Here is a 19,699-nt window from a genome sequence, read left to right as displayed (position 1 = left end):
CATCCACGACTCTCTCTTTTAAAAACAGCTTTGATGTTCTACATAATCCATGCAGATTAATGAAAAATACATATTTTAACATGTACCCTTTCATGTTCCTGTCCACAAACGAATCTATTTGTCAGCGTAAGAATGACATGTACTATCTGACCAGGCACTAGGCAACCTAATTTTTATTTCCTATATATCCCAAACTTAAATCTACCAGGAAGTTATATTGCACCACCACCACCACCACCACAAAAGCTTAGATTTTCTCAGAAACACAGAATCACATTAAAAATTACCTTACAATTTTTCCAAACTTCAGTAGGTGGTATAAATGCTGCATGACTAACAAGCTGGCTATACATAAACTGAGGCCCCGGTGGGGCTTTTGTGTATTTCCTTCAACACTAGTTCCTGAAACCCAGGGATTCCATTCAATGGTAATGCCTGCAGGTTCTGGTCTCCATGGTGATTGGGCCCTGCATTCCCTCACATCTGGGTTTGCATTCCTGGTGAGCCAATCTGTGCGACCAAGCCACATCTACTGACCCAAGGAGAAGCCGTTTCGCTGAAAAGCCTCGGCTCCCGCAGGCTGCATGAACCTGTACTGAATAAAGCCTCACGCCATCGTGCTCTCGCTTGCACACTGGCGGCACGGGGGGCGGAGCCCGGCCTGGTGCTCGCGGGGAAGGGTGGCCTCGGGGCTCTGGCTCCGGGTAGCGGGGTCGTGAACGTGGCTGGCTCATGTCTGGGCACGGATCCTGGTCTAAACTTGTGGTAGAGAATCAGAAGCGCTGAGCAGCAGGCACAACTCTGGCCAAGGCCTTGGTGGCACCATCCCAGGAGCTGGATCCGGTGAGTCCAGCACGCCATGCCTTATGGAAACATCTGGTGGGAGGTGGCGGATCCTCCACTGCCCCGTAAGCCCCACTGCACATGCGCAGCCCTGCCTCCTTCCGCGCCCCCCCCCCCCATTGCCGGAGGTCAGGGTCCGGAATCGGTCCCCTAGTCAGGGTTGTCAGTGGCCGGTGCAGGGTGTGGTCGATAGGACCCGCTGGGGGAGCCGCCGGGCAGAGAACTGGGTCCTTCCGGGGCTCTGTGTGGACCGGCTCCGGGGGCGTTCGTGGGTCATGGGAACCAGGGTTCGGACCGCAGCACCTAGCAGCAAAGCGGGACAGCGAACAGCATCAGGAGATGGAACGGCCCCCAAGTGTGCTGGACACCCACACATTGTCAAGCCGCCTTCGTTGAGGGAAAGGCAGGGAGAGGCAGAGCGGCTCGGGGACAATCTTTCAAGAAATACCCGACTCGGTATCTCAACCGTCATGGGAAAAGCTGCGTAGATGAAATCGGAGGCAGGGGCTGGGCCACCGCACCCGCACCGGACCGCGGTGCCCGCAGCTTCTACGTCCCTCCTGGCCACCTCCTTCCGCTGCACCCTCCTCCTCTCCTTTGCCCTTTTATTAAGGGATGATAAGGATCACTCTTAGTGGAGAAGGACTGTCCTGAGAGCAGCCCAGGTCTCCAGGGCCAGGCCATTCCACGGGCTGGAGCTGAAACTACTGCGGTGCTCAGAGCTTGGGTGCAGTGAGCGCTGCTTCCCTCCAGAGGGCGCGCTCAGCGCGTGGGTATCATGGGGCCCAGGGTGTAGTGAGCGCCGCTTCCCGCTAGAGGGTGCTCTGGGAGCGTGCACATGCTAGGTTGTTCTGTCAGACTCCCTTCTCAGATAATGATTAGGAGAGTCACAATTAGGCTTGCTTCACATAAAACCTAAAATGAAATAAGTTCCATGCATGTATTGTAATGATAGGACTTGAAAAACAATTAGTATTTACCTGTTTTCTGTATGTTAATGGCTGCTTGGATAGGTGAGGTGAACTAATGTAGGAAAAGTCAGGGTGATAGGGTTAGAATGGGGTAAAGAGAAAAATGAAAAGTAGTGAAAGTAATTTTCATGATAGCGAGTACATATGAACAGACATTCCATGCTAATAAGTAGGTGATGAATGGTTGAATTAATTCAGATCATTCCTGTGACTTTAGGAATATCAAGGTATAGAGATGAATATGGTTCTGGGGGGAATAATTTTCAGCATTGTCAGAGACTAAGTCTTTGCAGGTAATGAGTATAGTTATTTTACACTACAAGAGTAATACCAAACCCACAGCAGCTTCACAGGCTATCAATGTGAGAATATTATTACGCATTGTAAAACACGGAGTAAAATGTGTGTTCAAGATTATTACAGTGAGCCAGGAACCGGTGGCTCATGCCTGTAATCCTAGCTACTCAGGAGACTGAGATCTGAGAATCGCTGTTCAAACCAGCCCTGGCAGGAAAGTCTGTGAGACTCTTGATCTCCAATAAACCACTAGAAAACCGGACGTGGTGCTGTGGCTCAAGCGGTAGAGTGCTCACCTTGAGCTGAAGAGCACAAGGACAGTGCCTAAGCACAGAGTTCAAGCCCCAGGACCAAAAAAAAAAAAGATTTCTAAAGTAGGCGATCATAAATAATGATGATATTATACTGTCAAAGCAGAGAGGAAGAATGTGAGACCGGAAACATCAGAGCTCAACATACAGAGTAGCTACCATTACAGGCATGAAACACCAATGCCCAGCTTAATAAGGAATTTATTATTATAGAAATACTTAAGTAATTGTACAAAGAACTTCAATTCAACATATCAGTTTGTGAGTGCAATGTATCATTACATTTACTAATAGTATTTTATGAAGTTGATGTACAAAGGGTTTTAATTTCCATACTTGGGATCATGAGTACAATGCATGTGATAGATGTCACCTGTTTTATCATTCTTGTCATCCCTTCCCCAGCCCCCATCACCTCAGTTTGTCTAGTTCCATTTTCACACATTCACATTGACTATCATGGCTACATTCATCTACCCTTCCTGTCTTCACTTGTCTACCCCAGTTTCCTTGACATTATCCTTCCTGAATATACTACACTGTAGTTCATAGTTTTGTGCAGGGTCCTATTTTCCTTAGAAACAGCTATTATTCCAAGATCCATGACTTAGTGTGTGGTCAGGGTCAACATTTCACTAGTATGTTTTCCTAGGTGGTCAGCTTTCTACCCAAGATAGAAGTCCTGTGGGTTTTGTTGTTGTTTTTGTTGTTTCCCCAAATCTTTGCATTTTCTTTTTATTTATTTCTTGCTCTTTCTTTTTCCTTTTCTTTTGTCGGTCATGGAAAAACACTCTGGGCCTGGACCCTGTCCCTCAGAATTTTAGCTCAAGGTTAACGCTGTACCACTTGAACCACACTGCCATTTCCAGTTTTCTGAGTGAATTATTGGAGACAAAAGTCTCACGGCCTTTCCTGCAGGGGCTGGCTTTGAAGCACGATCCTCAGATTGCGACATCCTGAGTTAGGATTACAGGCAGGAGCCACCTATGACCAGTGTGTGTGTGTGTGTGTGTGTGACCAGTGTGTGTGTGTGTGTGTGTGTGTGTGTGTGTGTGTGTGTGTGTGTGTGTGTGTGTGTGTGCGTGTATGTGTGTGTGTGCCCCAGTCCTGAGTATTGAATACTGACGCTTGAATTCAGGGCCGGTGTTGTCTTTGAGCTTCTTTTTTTTTTTTGCACTCTGCCACTGGAGCCACACCTCCACTTCTGGATTTGTTTGGGGCAAGTTTCTGGAGTATCACAGATTTCCTGCCTAGCCTGGCTTTCACCCTTAATCTTCATATCTCAGCATCTCTAACACAAAGATGAAACTTTAATAATAGCAAGCTATCATGTGACAGATGCCAATATATTAGGTTTCCTACACAGACTACTGAGTTCTCAGTATCTCTAATGTGAGTTCAGACCTCCAAAACAGCAAGCAATAAACCATCATGACTGTCTCTGGGAATATACAATTTTTAAAAATATTCAATTACCATCTGGGTGCCAGTTACTCACATCTGTAATTATTGATACTCATGAAGCTGAGATCTGGGGATTGCAGTTTTAAGCCAACCTGGGTAGGAGTCACTTATCTACAATAAGCTAATCAGAAAAAACTGTGTAGTGGCTCAAGTGTTTCAATGTGGCTCAAGTGGTAGAGTGCTACCCTTGAGCACAAAGAGGCTCAGGGACAGTGCCTAGGCTCAGATTTCAAGACTTGGGACTGGAAAAACATTCTTACCAGAGCTCCCACAAATAACAACTACCTTCCTTTATGATGAAGGTTTACATTAACTATATTTATTCTCTGTACCAATAGCAAATGCCACCTTATCTTCATAAATCAAGACTTGCTTCAAAAATTCTATTTTGTAAAAATAGAAAAATGAAAAATTCATAAATCAAAAGTGGCTTACATTAAACAAACAAGTTTCCGCCGGGCGCTGGTGGCTCACGCCTGTAATCCTAGCTACTAAGGAGGCTGAGATCTGAGGATCTCGGTTCAAAGCCAGCCCGGGCAGGAGAGACCGTGAGACTCCTATCTCCAATAAACCACCAGAAAACCGGAAGTGGCACTGTAGCTCAAGTGGTAGAGCGCTCGCCTTGAGCTGAAGAACTGAGGGACAGCGCCCAGGCTCAGAGTTCAAGCCCCACGACCGACAAACAAACAAACAAACAAACAAGTTTCCAGAGCTCAGAATTCAGGGCTCAGCAGGAGACTTTGCTCCCACAGACCTAGGACTCACCTGACCAGTGCCTTCTCATATCCAGGAAGTCCAGAAGGATGTTGTAAATGATCATGAGGTTCATTAGGAATGTTACCAGGTAGGGAATAGTGCACTTGATTAAAGTCAGTAGAATTGGATGGGGTGATAAGCTGGGCTCAGAGCTCCTTCACTGACCTGAGAGTCACCTCGGTGTGGTGTGACTGACATAAATGGTCAAATGTAAGCTGTCTCTAGTAAATCAGAAATCTTGACAAAAAATCATTTATCAGAGGTGCAGGTAAGGGAACTACGATATTTTTCTATCAGTGCAGGACAGAAGCAATGGTGTTTTTTAAACATTTATTATTATTGTTGTTATTGTTATCTTTAGGTAATTATACAAAGAAGTTCCCATTCTACAAGACACTATATAAATACAAGGTGTCTGACAACATTGTCACTCATCCCTCCTAGCAATGGTGTTTTGAACAAGAAAAAATAATGAGTCAGCAGTGGAAGAATGCTTGCCTTGCAGGCATGAGGCATGAGTGGGGAGGTGCTGGTAGGAGGCAGATAGTGCTGGGCTTGGAACCAGAGTGAGGAGGGGCAGCTGCTAATCATGGCAAATCTGGGAACAGACAGCCAGCGGGGCGACCTAAGGACATTCACCTACCAGGGCCCACGAGAGGGCCACATCCAGGGCACTTGAAAGCAGGCAGGAGGGACCAGGACACTGCAGTCCTGGAGAGAGCCACTATGGACTCCCACTAGTGTGTCCTGTCCCTACAGACTGTCCAACAATGCAGTCTCACTTTATTCAGAAGGAACTGAGGAACCAGCTCAGGCCCCGATGCCCTGCCAGTCCCCACTGCCTTCTCAGGCCACCTCCCTTCTCTATCCTTTCCTCTCCCTCCCTCCTCAACCCACACCAGAATGGAAAACAGAAAACATTATTTTCAAGTCTTGTTTGTTATAAGATTCTTGAACATAAAATAAAGAACACTTGCAATAATATAAAGGGATAGCCCAATTAAAAAATGCTCAGTGCTGAACACCAGAAGTGCTGAGCTCAGAGCTGCTGATGGCTGTTGTACACCTGCCTGAACAGACTAACCACCACTCAATATTGCACAGTAAACTACAATCGTTTATGGGGATTTTCATCTACATTGTTTCAAAGAAGTTCCTCAGCAATGTGTCATCCCACGATGGATCATGCTGTCATCTTATTTAGTGAACATGCTGAGAGCTAGAGAATAACAGTTCAAAAGCAGCCTAGGCAGAAAAGTCTAGGAAATTCCAACTGCAAAACAACCAGCTAAAGGCCAAGCCAAAGGCATTTTTCAGGAGTTAGAATACCTCATGCTCTGCTATTGTAACTATGCAATCAAAGGTGTGCACATGTGCATCCTGCCTGGGAACACTGCAGTTTCTAGCTTCTGGGCAGCAGGACAGGGAGTTCATCTCTTCTTTACTTATTTGGTAGAATCTGGCTTTTTGTATAATTCCCTATATTCTCTATGTTTTATTTACTGATCATAGTGATGAAACTCGGGGCTGGGCACTGTCCCTGAGCAATTTGGTTCAAGGATAGTGCTCTGCCACTTGAGTCACAACATCACTTTCTGCATTTTGATGATTAATTGGAGGTACCAGCCTCATGGACTTTCCTGGGCTGAGTTTGAACCATGGTGCTCAGATCTCAGCAGCTAGCATTACAGAACCATGGGCATAAAACTTTTGTTAGAGGTTAGTCCTTATTGTCTTAGTGAAGATTTTAGCTGAGATGGAGTCAGAGGAGAAGGAGCAAATTCATCCTGACTGTCTGCTTTCAGAAAAACAACTTATTGCATTTAATTTTTCTATAAACTCTGCTCTGTTTCTAAAGAAACTGAAAACTTTTTATTTTTTACTTAATAAGCTGTGTCCCTGAGCTCTTTTGGTTGAGGAGTAGCATTCTGCCATTGGATCCATAGCTCCACTTCTGGAGCTATTTTGTTTTTTTTTTTTTTTTTTTTTTTTGTCGGTCGTGGGGCTTGAACTCTGGGCCTGGGCGCTGTCCCTCAGTTCTTCAGCTCAAGGCGAATGCTTACCACTTGAGCTACAGCGCCACTTCCGGTTTTCTGGTGGTTTATTGGAGATAGGAGTCTCACGGTCTCTCCTGCCGGGGCTGGCTTTGAACCGCGATCCTCAGATCTCAGCCTCCTGAGTAGCTAGCATTACAGGCGTGAGCCAACAGCACCCAGCTTCTGGAGCTATTTTGGAAATTAAAAAATAAATTAAACTCGGTGGGGAAGGTGGCTCAGTGGTAAGTGCTTGACTTGCATGCATGAGGCCCTAGATTCGATTCCTCAGCACAAACCACATAAGCAGAAAAAGCTGAAAGTGGCACTCATTTGATATGGATGAGTTGGTGTCTCACAAAGTTTTTGCCCAGGATGGCTTCAAACCACAAATCTACTTCCTAGGTTTACAGGTGTGACCCACTATGCCATGGTTGTGGTTACTATCAATTGTCAACTAGAAAAGGCTAAGAAATGCATTAGAGGTTACTAATGCACAACTCTTGGTGTTTAATAGAGGCTATTTCATGAGAGCAATTATGTGCACTTTGCACATAATGTTAACTTGTAACACCCTGGAAAAAGCATTTGTAGACAAACATTTAAAAATACATGTAGGTGGTACCTTGTAGGACCCAGATTTAAGCAAGATGACAGGCTCCATGGAATGAAAATCGGTGTGCCTAGAAGTGGACTTTAAAAGCAGTTTCCTTTGCAATATCTTTTCTCTTCCTGCTTGATAAGCATCCTGATACACTATTATAGCAGCAGAAGTGGATAAGAGCAGAGAGAACTATCTTGAAACATTTACTTCCAATCTAAAGTGGACCTTCCTCTGACATCTGATGACAGGACAATGGTAGGCTTCCACACTTCTGTGGTTACTCAGTAGGAATACACTAAAGCCATCCCTCAATCAGATCCTGTGCTTCATAATGAAGAAACATGCGATGACCATCTTGCACTCCATTCACCATTTGAGAAAATGAAATCTGGTGCATTTACTAATAGATTGTGTAGTATAATAAAGTTTTTTAAACTGCAACAAATAAAAAATAAATTTATAAATTAAATTGAACAAAAAACACCCTAGAAAGTAGTGGTTTTGAGAAGAATTTGAGAGCTTGGCAGCAGTGGCACATGCTTGTAATCCCACCTTATCATATTACTGGGAGCTGGATCAATGCCTACCAAGGCAGAAAAGTGTTGTCCCCATCTCCAAGAAAACAAACAAACAAACAAACAAAAAAAGAGTCCATGTGTCCTGGATGAAATCCCCAAAGGCTGTTCCTCAGAGGGTGATGTGTGATGCTGTGAGGATGAAATCTAACCTGTAGTGGAGCCCTCAGGGTATTGGTCATGTCAGGAATATGAAATGCCTGTTAAGGAGAATGCCTGAGGCTGGGAAGGTGGCTCAGTGGTACAGTGCTTGCTTTGCATGCATGAGGCCCTGGGTTTGATTTCTCAGCACTATATAAGCAGAAAAAGCCAGAAGTGAAGCTGTGGTTCAAGTGGTAGACTGCTAGCCTTGAGCTGAAGATCTGAGGACAGTGCCCAGGCCCAGAGTTCAGGCCCCACGACTGAAAAAAAAAAAAAAAGGTAAATGTCCTGTGGCCTGCAAGTAAAAATACCATAAGGTGGGAATTTTCCTTTCTGATTGAGTGGAAATCTATAATCTGTGCCATTTTCCCTCTAGTGTATATGAGTTGTTTTTCACTTCATAGTGACTCATGCCTAAGAGTTTTCCTAGAATCGCATAAGAAAATTTAGTCTTAAAATTTTGAAGACTTTTCGATTGTTTACAGCCATGGGGAATTCTGGGAAATGGATGGACAAAAACCTACAAGAGCAAAGGTGGAATTTTAGGGTTATGAAGAACTATTTGGGTTCCAGGTTAATAAAGGTGGACTTGTGATGGATATGTTGAGTATTATTAGCATGAGTGGATTAAGAAGTAGCTAGGAGATTAGGAAAGCACTCCTTGGGTTACATTGTGTTATTGCAAGGAGGATTAACAGTGTGGATAGATCTTCACTCAATGTAGATGAACATTACCATCCCATTCTGGGAGCCTGAGAGAATAAATATCCTAAAAGGAGAATGCCAGGTACATCGATATGTTCTCATTCTCATTCTCTCCTCCATCTACTTCCAAGGAATCACTCAGTATGTGAGAAGGTTTTCTTATAAAAACTTACGTGTACTGAAAAATCCTGAAATTATAGGCAAAATAAGCCTGTCCTGCTTTAATTTGTCTGTATCAGATCTTCTGTCACAACAATGGGAACTCATTAAGACACTGCCACTCTCTGCCTTTTACTGGGAACCCTTTCCCCAGGAGAAGAACCATGACCATGAAGAGACTTGCTCTGGTCAGTTGACAGTATGTCACAGAGGCTGGTAGCCACACCAATGGTTCCCATCATTTCGCCAAGCCTAAGTGGCAAGTTGTAGGTTGAAACAGCATTGATGCTCCCCATAGCCTGGACTATTCCAGCTGCATCAAGCTGTCAGTGGTACTCGGGTCAGTGCTATGAGCCTTATGGCTGACTAGATGTGTTGCTCAGTGAGGATATCTTAGAATCCCCCATCTTGCTCCCATGTCTCACTTCTGGTCCACATGCTTACTCCTTCCAGTCATTCACACTGCCTATGTGCTTCTTTGGTTGAAAGCCTTTACTATTAGTTTGGGTCCAGAACTCTGGTGTACATGACAGATCATAGTTAAGGCAAGGGCTGTCCAACATGAATAAGTACCATGCTTGGGCCCCTTGCAGAATCTGCTTGGTTCAGACTCCACCATGCCCTATGTAGTGCCACAATGGCACTCTGAACATAGGCTCTCTGAACACACCCAAGAGACAGACCATTCTTGCTGCTCTAATGCCTCCCAACCCACCCAGCATTCTTGCTGAGCTGCTCCATGGCCCCAAACCTACCAACAAAGTGCTTCTCTAGTATGATCTTGTCATAGCTGTAGGTCACACAGTGTCACCTCCAGCTATTTCTAAGTAGTTTATTGGAGCTAACAGTCTCCTGGACTTTGAGCTTCTTTTAGCTATCATTCTACAATTCCCTTTTCTGATCTTATTATATCTTTCCTGAGTATCCAGTATGCTTATTATGTAATTTGCCTACACTTGAGCTGTTGTCATGACTAACAAAGCCAGGTTCACAAGTCTCCAGTGCATCAGGAATAGATTAGCTGGAAAAGCAAAGTGTTCAGAAATCCAAGGCTAGCTTGATTTCTTCATGGCATGAGAAAAGAAATAGAAATCTGCATTCCTTGAGCTCAGAGAGACTATTTTCTGTCTTTCACATAGAATTAAGTTTGTTTACTCACTAACTTGCAATTTTTTTTTGTCTATTACCATATTTTATATTCTTGGATTTGGAAATCAGGGAGCAAACTAGCACTGAAGGCATCCCTCCAGCCCCATTGGTTAATGTTACATTTTTTTCAGATAAGAGAGGATCCCACATACTTTCCCCAAGTCCTTCCTGACACTTAGAGCTTCCCAATCCTTGTCTCTCACTGTGCCTTACATGGACTAAACAAATTTAAATAGGACAACTCTATACTTCATGAAGAATACTTACTAGAACTTAACGTTAATTGAGACTTTTATTTTTATTTTATTTGTGAACATACTGTACAGCGGGGTTACAATTACATGGGCAGGATAATGCATACATTTCTTACCAAGCATTGCAGCCTCCTCCTTTGTTTACCCTTCACATCCCTTCTGTTAATTGAGACTTTGTTTTTGAAGCACCTTCTTAAAATTTATATTATTTCATTTTAATATATTTTTATTTTTAATTTTTCATTATACAGTTGATATATAGAGGGATTACAGTTACATAAGTTAAGCATACATTTCTTTTTGGACAATGTCATCCTTTCCCCAATCCCAATTTTCCCTTCCAATCCCCACCCGCAAGTTGAATAGTGCATCTTCAGCATAGTGTCTATTGAATACCATTGATGCATTTGTTCACCCATTGTCTTATTTCATTCTTATGCCAATACCAAATTCTGTCATTCCTGGCTATTAAGTGAAGGAACTGAAGTTCAAAGATAAGAAACTCAAGATCACATTGCTAAAAGAGCTAAAGTTTACAATTGAATAGATTTAGCTGTGCATGATGGTGTGACTGTTATCTCAGCTGCTAGAAGCAGAGGCAGGATATTGTCAGCACGTTGCCTGTCTAGGCTGCATAGTAACACTGTTGCAAAACATCAAAACCAAATGAAAATAAAAAAAAAAGGATCTACCAATGCTAGAGATTATGTGGAGATTTACAGCATTAGTCTTTAAGGAAGGAGACTAAGGACACAGAAATGTAGTTAAACTTGGCTGGGATAATGGTATCCTGATCATGGTATCAGGCTGCTGTTCTTCTTTTTCTTCTTTGTTTTTTTGGTTGGTTGTCCTGAACTCTGGGCCTGAGCACTCTCCCTCAGCTCTTGACCAAAAGGTAAGCCCCTTACCAATTGAGCCACAGCACCACTTCCAGCTTTTTTCTGCTTATGTGGTGCTGAGGAATCGAACCCAGGGCCTCATGCATGCAAGGCAAGCACTCTACCACTGAGCCAATTTCTCAGCCCAGGCTGGTATTCTTCAGCAGATACTTTATGAGTAGGATTTCAGTGATGATGGAACTTTAGTCTATATTTCTATTGTCTATATGTGTATAGCTGGTACTTATATGTATGTATTAAACATGTGAAATATGGTTTAGGATAACTGAAGGCTGACTTTAAATTGTATATACTTTTACTTACATTGCAATAAGGTGGAACACTCTATTATTCCTTGTCTAATGTTCAATTTTAATGCAAGCCAAAGCTGGTACTGTGACTTTACTTTCAACTACTTCATGGTGGAGGCAAAAATAAAACAGGATTTCAGGTGTCAATAACAGCTTGACAGGTGTCAATAACGGCTTGAGTGTCTCTTAATGTGCCAATCCCTATTGAAGACAGATATTCACTTTGTAAATTCTTCAATTATTCAGCAAGAATCTAGGAAAGCACTCTAGAAGTCTAGGGGAAAAAAAGGCAGTCTGACTAAGGCCCTGCTAAAATCAGTAGCCACTCTGGAGGGACAGGAAGTGTCTTGGGAAAGTGTCTGTTATCTGTTGCACTACCTTAGGCTATAGCACTGGGATGCTGTGGCACAAAAGCCATGTTCACATGAACTGTCTAATGCTGTTCAATCTTATTTTATCTGTGGCAATCCTTTTCATATGAAATTTGTTACAAAAATGGGGAGCTCTATAATTTGCAGCAAGTGTGGGGATAGAACCATGGCCTTATTTCCTGAAGTAAGTTGCTGTTGGTGGCTCTGGAGGTGCCTCTGTGATGCCAGGATGGCATGCATAGAATACAGGTGGAGCCTAGATAATTCTCAAGGGTCAGCTGCAGATGAGTTGATAGGCTTGTGAAGGAAGGAAATATTTGGAGGTGAGGTGTGATGCCGCCATGACAGCATCTCTAATTAAGTAGTTTGAAATACATTTCAAAAGAGCTCAAGGCCCTGAGTTAAAGCCCCTCAACTGATAAAAAAAAATCACTGATTTTTCTGCCCAAGGTGGCTTTAAACCATGATCCTCTTATCTCAAGCTCCTCATTTGCTAGGATTACAGGCATGAGACACCAGCATCGGCTTTGCCTTTCCTTTTCATATTATGCTATAAAAATTTGTATCATCATTTTATTTTTTTTTTGATTTATTTTTTTTTTTGGCCAGCCATGGTGCCTGAACTCTGGGCCTAGGCGCTGTCCTTCAGCTCTTCAGCTCAAGGCTAGCACTCTACCACTTGAGCCACAGCACCACTTCCAGCTTTTTCTGCTTATGTGGTGCTGAGGAATTGAACCCAGGGCCTCATGCATGCAAGGCAGGCCACCGTCCAGCCCTGTATCATCATTTTATTATTGTATCATTATTGAGCTATATTTTTAGTGCAATTGTTTGCATTTTCCTCCTCTTTAATTTTCTCTCCCCTCCTCTCATCCTTCCACTTCTCCTTCACTTGTACTTTACTTGTACCATTCTAAGCTTGAACTCCTTACTGAAGCTTATTGCTCAAGGCTAGCAATATACCACTTGAGCCACTGCTCTGCTTTTGCCGGTTAATAGACAATAACAGTTTCACAGACTTTGCTGCCAGGGCTGGCTTTGAACAACCATCCTCAGATCTCAGCTTTCTAAGTAACTATGTTTATGGCAGCATTATTTACCATAGTCAAGATATGGAACCAACCCAGATGCTCCTCAGTAGATGAATGGATTGGAAAAATGTGCTCTGTGTGTGTGTGTGTGTGTGTGTGTGTGTGTGTGTGTGTGTGTGTGTAATGGAATTTTATGCCTCCATCAGAAAGAATGGCATCTCACCACTCATTAGGAAATGGAAAGACTTGGAAAAAAATTATATTAAGTGAAGTAAGCCTGGCCCAAAGAAACATAGGTCCCATGCTTTCTGCTGTCTCTTTTGCTGCTAACACGCTGGAGTTTAGGAATTGTTTATTTCTCAGTGCTAATAAGAGAGAGGGAGCCAAGCACAGGAGGCTTATGCCTGCAATTCTAACTACTTAGGAAGCCGAGATCTGAGGATTGTGGTTCAAAGCCAGCCCAGGCAGGAAAGTCCCTAAAACTCTTTTCTTCAATTGACTAAATGAAAAGCAGAAGTGGGGTTGAGGCTTAAAGCAGCAAAGTGCTAGCCTTGAACATAAGAGCTCAGGGATGGTGTCCAGTCCCCAAGTTCATGCCCCATGAACATCCAAAATAGAGAAAAAAGAAACTGAAAGAGGAGAGAGAAGAGAGAGAGGGGGAGGGAGGGGTTGGGAGAGGGTTGGAGAGAGGAGGGAAAGGGAGGGAGGGAAGGATGGAGAGGTACTTGGTTTTCTTTTTTTTTTTTTTTTTTTGTCGGCCGTGGGGCTTGAACTCTGGGCCTGGGCGCTGTCCCTCAGCTCTTCAGCTCAAGGCGAGCGCTCTACCACTTGAGCTACAGCGCCACTTCCGGTTTTCTGGTGGTTTATTGGAGATAGGAGTCTCACGGTCTCTCCTGCCCGGGCTGGCTTTGAACCGCGATCCTCAGATCTCAGCCTCCTGAGTAGCTAGGATTACAGGCGTGAGCCACCAGCGCCCGGCTAGGTACTTGGTTTTCTAAGTCAGAGCACCACGTCCAGTTTTCTAGTGGTTTACTGGAGATAAGAGTCTCCTGGACTTTCCTGCCTAGGCTGGCTTTGAACCATGATCCTCAGATCTCAGCCTCCTGAGTAGCTAGGATTACAGGCATGAGCCACTGGTGCCTGGCTGCTTGTGATATATGATTTGGCCATATTGAGTCCCCAGAGTGTTCACCTTCCCCATCTTTCCCTTTGTCACCTTCATCTTCTCTGGAAGTCTTTTTACTTTCATTTCCCCTTTATTTAAAAAATTTATTTCCTTTGGATTCTAGTTGGGTAACAGGTATTTTTTTCTGCATCTCATTTATTTCTCTTACTATGAAAGTATGAAGATTTTTTAATAGCCTTTTTAGCTGTGTTCCTGTGGCTCATACTTGTAACCCTAGCTGCTCAGGAGGCTGAGGTCTGAGAATCAGTTTGAATCTATCCCCGGGCAGACAAATCCAAGAACCTAATCTCCACTTAACTAGCAACAAGATAGAGGTGAGTTGTGACTACAATGGTAGAGTGCCAGACTCAAGTTAAAGATCTAAGGGGCAGTACTCAACTCTAGTACTGTAACAAACATAACGGCAAACAAATCCCTTTTTAATAAAGAGACATTCACAGTAAGCTCAAAAACAGAACATCAGAATCTGCTGTGACAATCTCCTGTGGGAAAATGTTACACAGAGAGGAAGCCCCAGATGCTGACAGATGGCCATAGCTTCTCCTCTCTCTGTACCTGCAGATCCTGAAAATCAATGTGTGATGAGCATCCCCGTGGTGGCACAGAGCGTCCCATGCTGGTGCTGAGTACACTTGCTGGTCTTGAGCAACCATCAGGGAGGTTAATGTCTGGGGTCACACTTGGGTCCCCTGTGTCTCATACAGTAGTACAAAGCTATGTCCTATCTTCTCAGACTGTCCATCTGCAGAAACAGCGTGCTCCTTGAGTTGTCTCTGGAGATGGTGAATTGACCTTTCACAGAGTCTGCATAGTTTTTGTCACTGCTATCACCACTAATGTATAAGAGCCACTCAGACCTCTTTCCTGGAGGCGGGTAGAGCCAGTTCATGTAGTAACTACTGAAGCCAAATCCAGAGGCTGCACAGGAGAGTCTCAGGGAACACTCAGGCTACACCAAGCCTCCTCCAGATCCCACCAGCTGCACTTCACACTGCACACTTGCGAACACAGAGCATCCTGGCCAGGAAATTTCACAAAGACCTACTGTCTCCTCACTCACACCCAGTCATATATTTAGTATCTCTTAGTTTTCATAAATTACCTTGTAATGCTGCCATAAGGAAAGTCCATCTTAGCACAAACCCCAGAGACATTTCTCAGATTACAGTCCTGAACACTAAATGGAGTTTTTATCAGCAGAAGGAGCTGATATATTTTTTTAATTGTAAAAATACTGTACAGAGCGGTTACAATTACATGGGCAAGATAATGAGTACATTTCTTATCAAGCATTGTAGGCTCCTCCTTTGTTTCCCTTTCCCATCCCTTCCCATCCTTCCCCTGCCCCACACCCAATCCTCCCTGCCTCCCTCCCCCACCACCAAAGTTGTAAAGTTCGTTTTCGACATAATGACTTGTACATCTCATTGTTGCAATGGGTCCACCTGTATCCCTATTTAAATGATTTGTTTTTCCCCTTCCCCTCCACAAAATATACCGACATCAAATACAGTGAAAGCAGGGGTTATACTGTGGGGGAGGGACATACATAGCAACAAAGAAATAATCTTATAAATGCGTTAGAAACAATCGCATGAAAGAAAAAAAAACATCTGAATACATATCTTAGGGTTCATTTCTCTAACATCACCTTATCTGACCTTTTCTGCTTGGCTCAGACATATAATAGATATTGCAAATAAGGGAAACCATGGGACCTATGTTTCTTTGGGCCTGGCTTACTTCACTTAATATAATTTTTTCCAAGTCTTTCCATTTCCTAACAAATGGGGCAATGTCATTCTTTCTGATGGAGGCATTGAATTCCATTGTGCATATATACCACATTTTCTAGATCCATTCATCTACTGAGGGGCATCTGGGTTGGTTCCATATCTTACCTATAGTAAATAATGCTGCAATGAACATAGTTGTGCTGGTAGCTTTAGTGTGGTCTTGTTTGTAAACATTTGGGTAAATGCCCAAAAGTGGAATTGCTGGGTCATAGAGGAGCTCTATGTGGAGTCTTTTTTTTTGGGGGGGGGTCCAGTGGTGGGTCCTGAACTCTGGGCCTGGGCGCTGTCCCTCAGCTCTTCAGCTCAAAGCTAGCACTCTACCGCTTGAGCCACAGCACCACTTTCGGCTTTTTTCTTTTTGGTTATGTGGTTCTGAGGAATCGAACCCAGGGGCTCATGCATGCAAGGCAAGTGCTATATCATGAGCCACCTTCCCAGCCCTATGTGGAATCTTTTGAAGAACCTCCATACTGCTTTCCAAAGTGGTTGAACAAGTTTACACTCCCACCAACAATGCAGTAAGGTTCCCTTCTGTCTACATCCCCTCCAGCATCTGTTGTTATTAGAGTTCTTGATTTGTGCCATTCTAACTGGAGTGAGGTGGTATCTCAATGTTGTTTTGATTTGCATTTCTTTTATGGCTAGGTAGGTTGAGCATTTCTTCATGTGTCTATTGGCCATCCTTCTTTCCTCTTCAGAGAAGTTTCTCTTTAAGTCTTCAGCCCACTTATTTATTGGACAGTTGTTTCATTGAAGATTTGTTGTTGGGGGATTTAATTTTTTGAGTTTGTGGTATATTTTAGCTATGAGACCCTTGTCCGTTGTATGGCTAGTGAAGATCTTCTCCATGTCCTTTGCCATGCAGAAACTCTGCAATTTCATGCAATCCCATTTGTCCAACCTCTCTTTGATTTGTTGTGCTTCTGGGTCTCTATTAAGAAAATTTCGGCCTGTGCAAAGGAGACCTAGGGTTTCTCCTATCCATCCTGTAATGTTTTCAGAGTGTCTGCTTTGACTCCGAGGTCTTTGATCCATTTGGAGTTGATTCTGGTGCAGGGTGATATATAAGGATCTAGCTTTAGTTTTCTACAAGTCATTAACCAATTTTGCCAGCACCATTTACTGAAGAGGCTGTCTTTCTACCATTCTATTTTTTTTAGAGGGAGCTGATATTTGCCTGTCCTTCTGCTATAGAATAAGCTCTGTACTGCAAGTCTCAGGTAGGACAGTGCTCAGAGCAGATGAGTGTGCTGAGGGAGTCAACAATAAATCAGTAAATGCAGGGAATTGGAGCATTTCACTATATTTACAAGCAGTGACTTTTGGGAAGATTTAGCCCACTGTGAAAGCCTCAACAGTAGGATCAAGGGGCCTATTATCATCACAGAGAAATCTGATGTGGATTATAATTCCTACCTTAAATGCAAACATTATGTTTACCTGTATTCCATCATTCCCACAAGTCTGGGTTGGTTCCCAAAACATGTTCATCTATGTGTCTTTCTGTTTGTGCTATCTTCATATATCTGTGTATTTTAAACCATCTTACTGAGAAATCATTGGCATATAATGATAATTATATAAATATTGAGATATGTATGTGAACACAAGTGAAATAACCATGAAAATATTCCACAACCTGTGGAATCATTGCTCCTTGAGACCCAGGTCCTCTCAGGCATCACAGATTGGATGCAGGCTGCCATAGAAGTCAATGCAAATGGATCATTCGAAAATCTGATCTCTCCTCTAGAGAAGGCTATCTTCTTGTTCTTTTGAAATGTCATCCAGCAATGATGTTTCTCTTATGGGACAATATAATGTTTCTAACTGTTGAACCTGAGTCGACTTGTGTATTGGGCTGAGAAGGTGGCTCAGTGGTAGAGCGCATTGCCTTGCATGCATGAGGCCCTGGGTTCGATTCCTCAGCACCACATAAGCAAAAAAAGAAAAAAGCCGGAAGTGGTGCTGTGGCTCAAGTGGTAGAGCGCTAGCCTTGAGCTGAAGAGCTGAGGGACAGTGCTCAGGTCCATAGTTCAGGCCCCACAACTGGACCCCCCCCAAAAAAAACAAAAAAAAAGACTTGTGTATATCCAAGTCTGTTGGCAATCTGCCACATGAACAGTGGCTAGATCTCATAGAATTTGCTAATCACCAAAATGTTCCTTAATGCTGTTCCCCCCCCCCACACACACTTTGGGTGCAAGCAACTCCACTTCCTGCTTTTCCGTGGAACATTCATCTTTCCCTGGCTGGCAGAGGAGTATGCACTCAGTAAGCATTAGTTTTACTTTTATTTTCTTAATTATTTCATAATTAATGGATTAGGTGGAGTTTATGTTTGATATCTTCCTTTAACCTACTTTTCTTGTTTTTCTTTCATTTATTCTGAACATTTCTCTTAGGTGCCTGTTCTCAGTCAATTTTTGGTTATTGATGCCTGTATGATGTAGGACAGGGGTTAGCAAACTTTCTCTGTACAAGGTTAGAGTTTGCGGGGCATTGTCGTTGTAGCTATTACTCAGCTTTGCCCTAATAACACATAGGATGTCACAGAAAGTATATGAATGGATGAACGAATGTAATTGTCTGTGTTCCAATTAAATTTATTTACAAAAACAAGGTTGGAATTGGCTTATAGTCCTATAATGTCTGTCTCTGATTTCATTTATTTCTATCTATTTATGTATGTATGTATGTATGTATGTATGTATGTATGTATGTATGTATGTATGTATGTATTTGGTGGTCCTGGGGCTTGAACTCAGGGCCTGGGTGCTATCCCTGAGCCTCTTTGTACTCACGATTAATGTTCTCCCACTTGAGCCACAGTGCTACTTCTGGCTTTTTTGGAGAAGTTTATTGGAGCTAAGAGTCTCACAAACTTTTCTTACCAGGCTAGCTTTGAACTATGATCCTCAGATCTCAGCCTCCTGAGTAGCTAGGATTACAGACATAAGCCCTCAGCACCAGGTTAACTGTCCATGATTGTATGTTAAGTAATAAGAGCTTACAGGTTAGTTTACCATGTCACTATTTTCTTTCCCTTTGATGAGAAGGATAAGTAGATGGGTAAAGATTTGCTCTATTAGCAAATTACTAATATATCTTTTCACTATAAATGTTTACTTTTACTATGCTGATAATTTTCTCTTTTTAGGCAGGAAACAGCATAACTTCTGGTTTACATGAAGTTTGGAAGTTAATGAATATATTCTAAACTTTCAGAGACTGACAAATTCATTTCCTTTCCTGTCATTGGATCTACTGAGTCTTGTAGGAGATTCTACAATGAGGAAAAACACATAAATTTAAAACTATATAATAATTTAAATCTTAAGTTATACCATGAGTTATTATGAACGTGTTTTGAAATGATCCAAAGGTCCTGTGACCAGAGCTTTGTCCATTGCATAGCAATGTTGTGGGGCAGAATCTTTGGAGAGATGAGGCTTGTGCAGGGCATCTGTGGCTCATGCTTGTAATCCTAGCTACTCAGGAGGCTTTGATCGATAAAAGTCAGACAGGGCAGAAAAAGACATGTGACTTACCTTCAATTGACAACTGAAACAAAAGCTGGATGTGGAGTTGAAGTGGTAGTGTGCAAGGCTTGTGTGAAAAAGCTAAGAGACAGCACCTAAACTCTGAGTTCAAGGCCTAGTCGTGTGTCCCTCATTGAATTATTTTTTTCAGCTAGGCCCCATCTCTCCAAGTTTCTAGAATCCTTGAAAATAGCACTGCCCTCTGGAGAGCAAATATTCAACACATGAGCCTGTGGAGGACATTTCTTATTCAAAACATAACGTTAGTGAATGTTAGTGAACTAGGAACAATAAGAAAATAAAGTTATTTCTCTCAAAAGGA

The 19,699-nt window shown here is 42.9% G+C and overlaps 1 long non-coding RNA gene across 3 annotated transcripts in view; it reads left to right on the top strand.

Annotated features, from left to right (window-relative positions):
* The first annotated feature begins 461 nt into the window (after positions 1-461).
* LOC138819892 (uncharacterized) overlaps positions 462-19,699 on the top strand; it is a 70,413-nt gene continuing 51,175 nt past the window's right edge. For all 3 annotated transcript variants that reach the window (XR_011369670.1, XR_011369671.1, XR_011369669.1), the window contains exon 1: positions 462-843. This is a non-coding gene — a long non-coding RNA (uncharacterized lncRNA). The remainder of the gene's footprint in view (positions 844-19,699) is intronic.

Source organism: Dipodomys merriami, unplaced genomic scaffold (genome assembly GCF_024711535.1).
Source record: "Dipodomys merriami isolate MVZ:Mamm:240054 unplaced genomic scaffold, mDipMer1.0.p SCAF_821, whole genome shotgun sequence".
NCBI lineage: Eukaryota > Metazoa > Chordata > Mammalia > Rodentia > Heteromyidae > Dipodomys > Dipodomys merriami.
The sequence above is the reverse complement of the archived record's forward strand: the minus strand, read 5'-3'. Positions and strand labels throughout refer to the sequence as shown.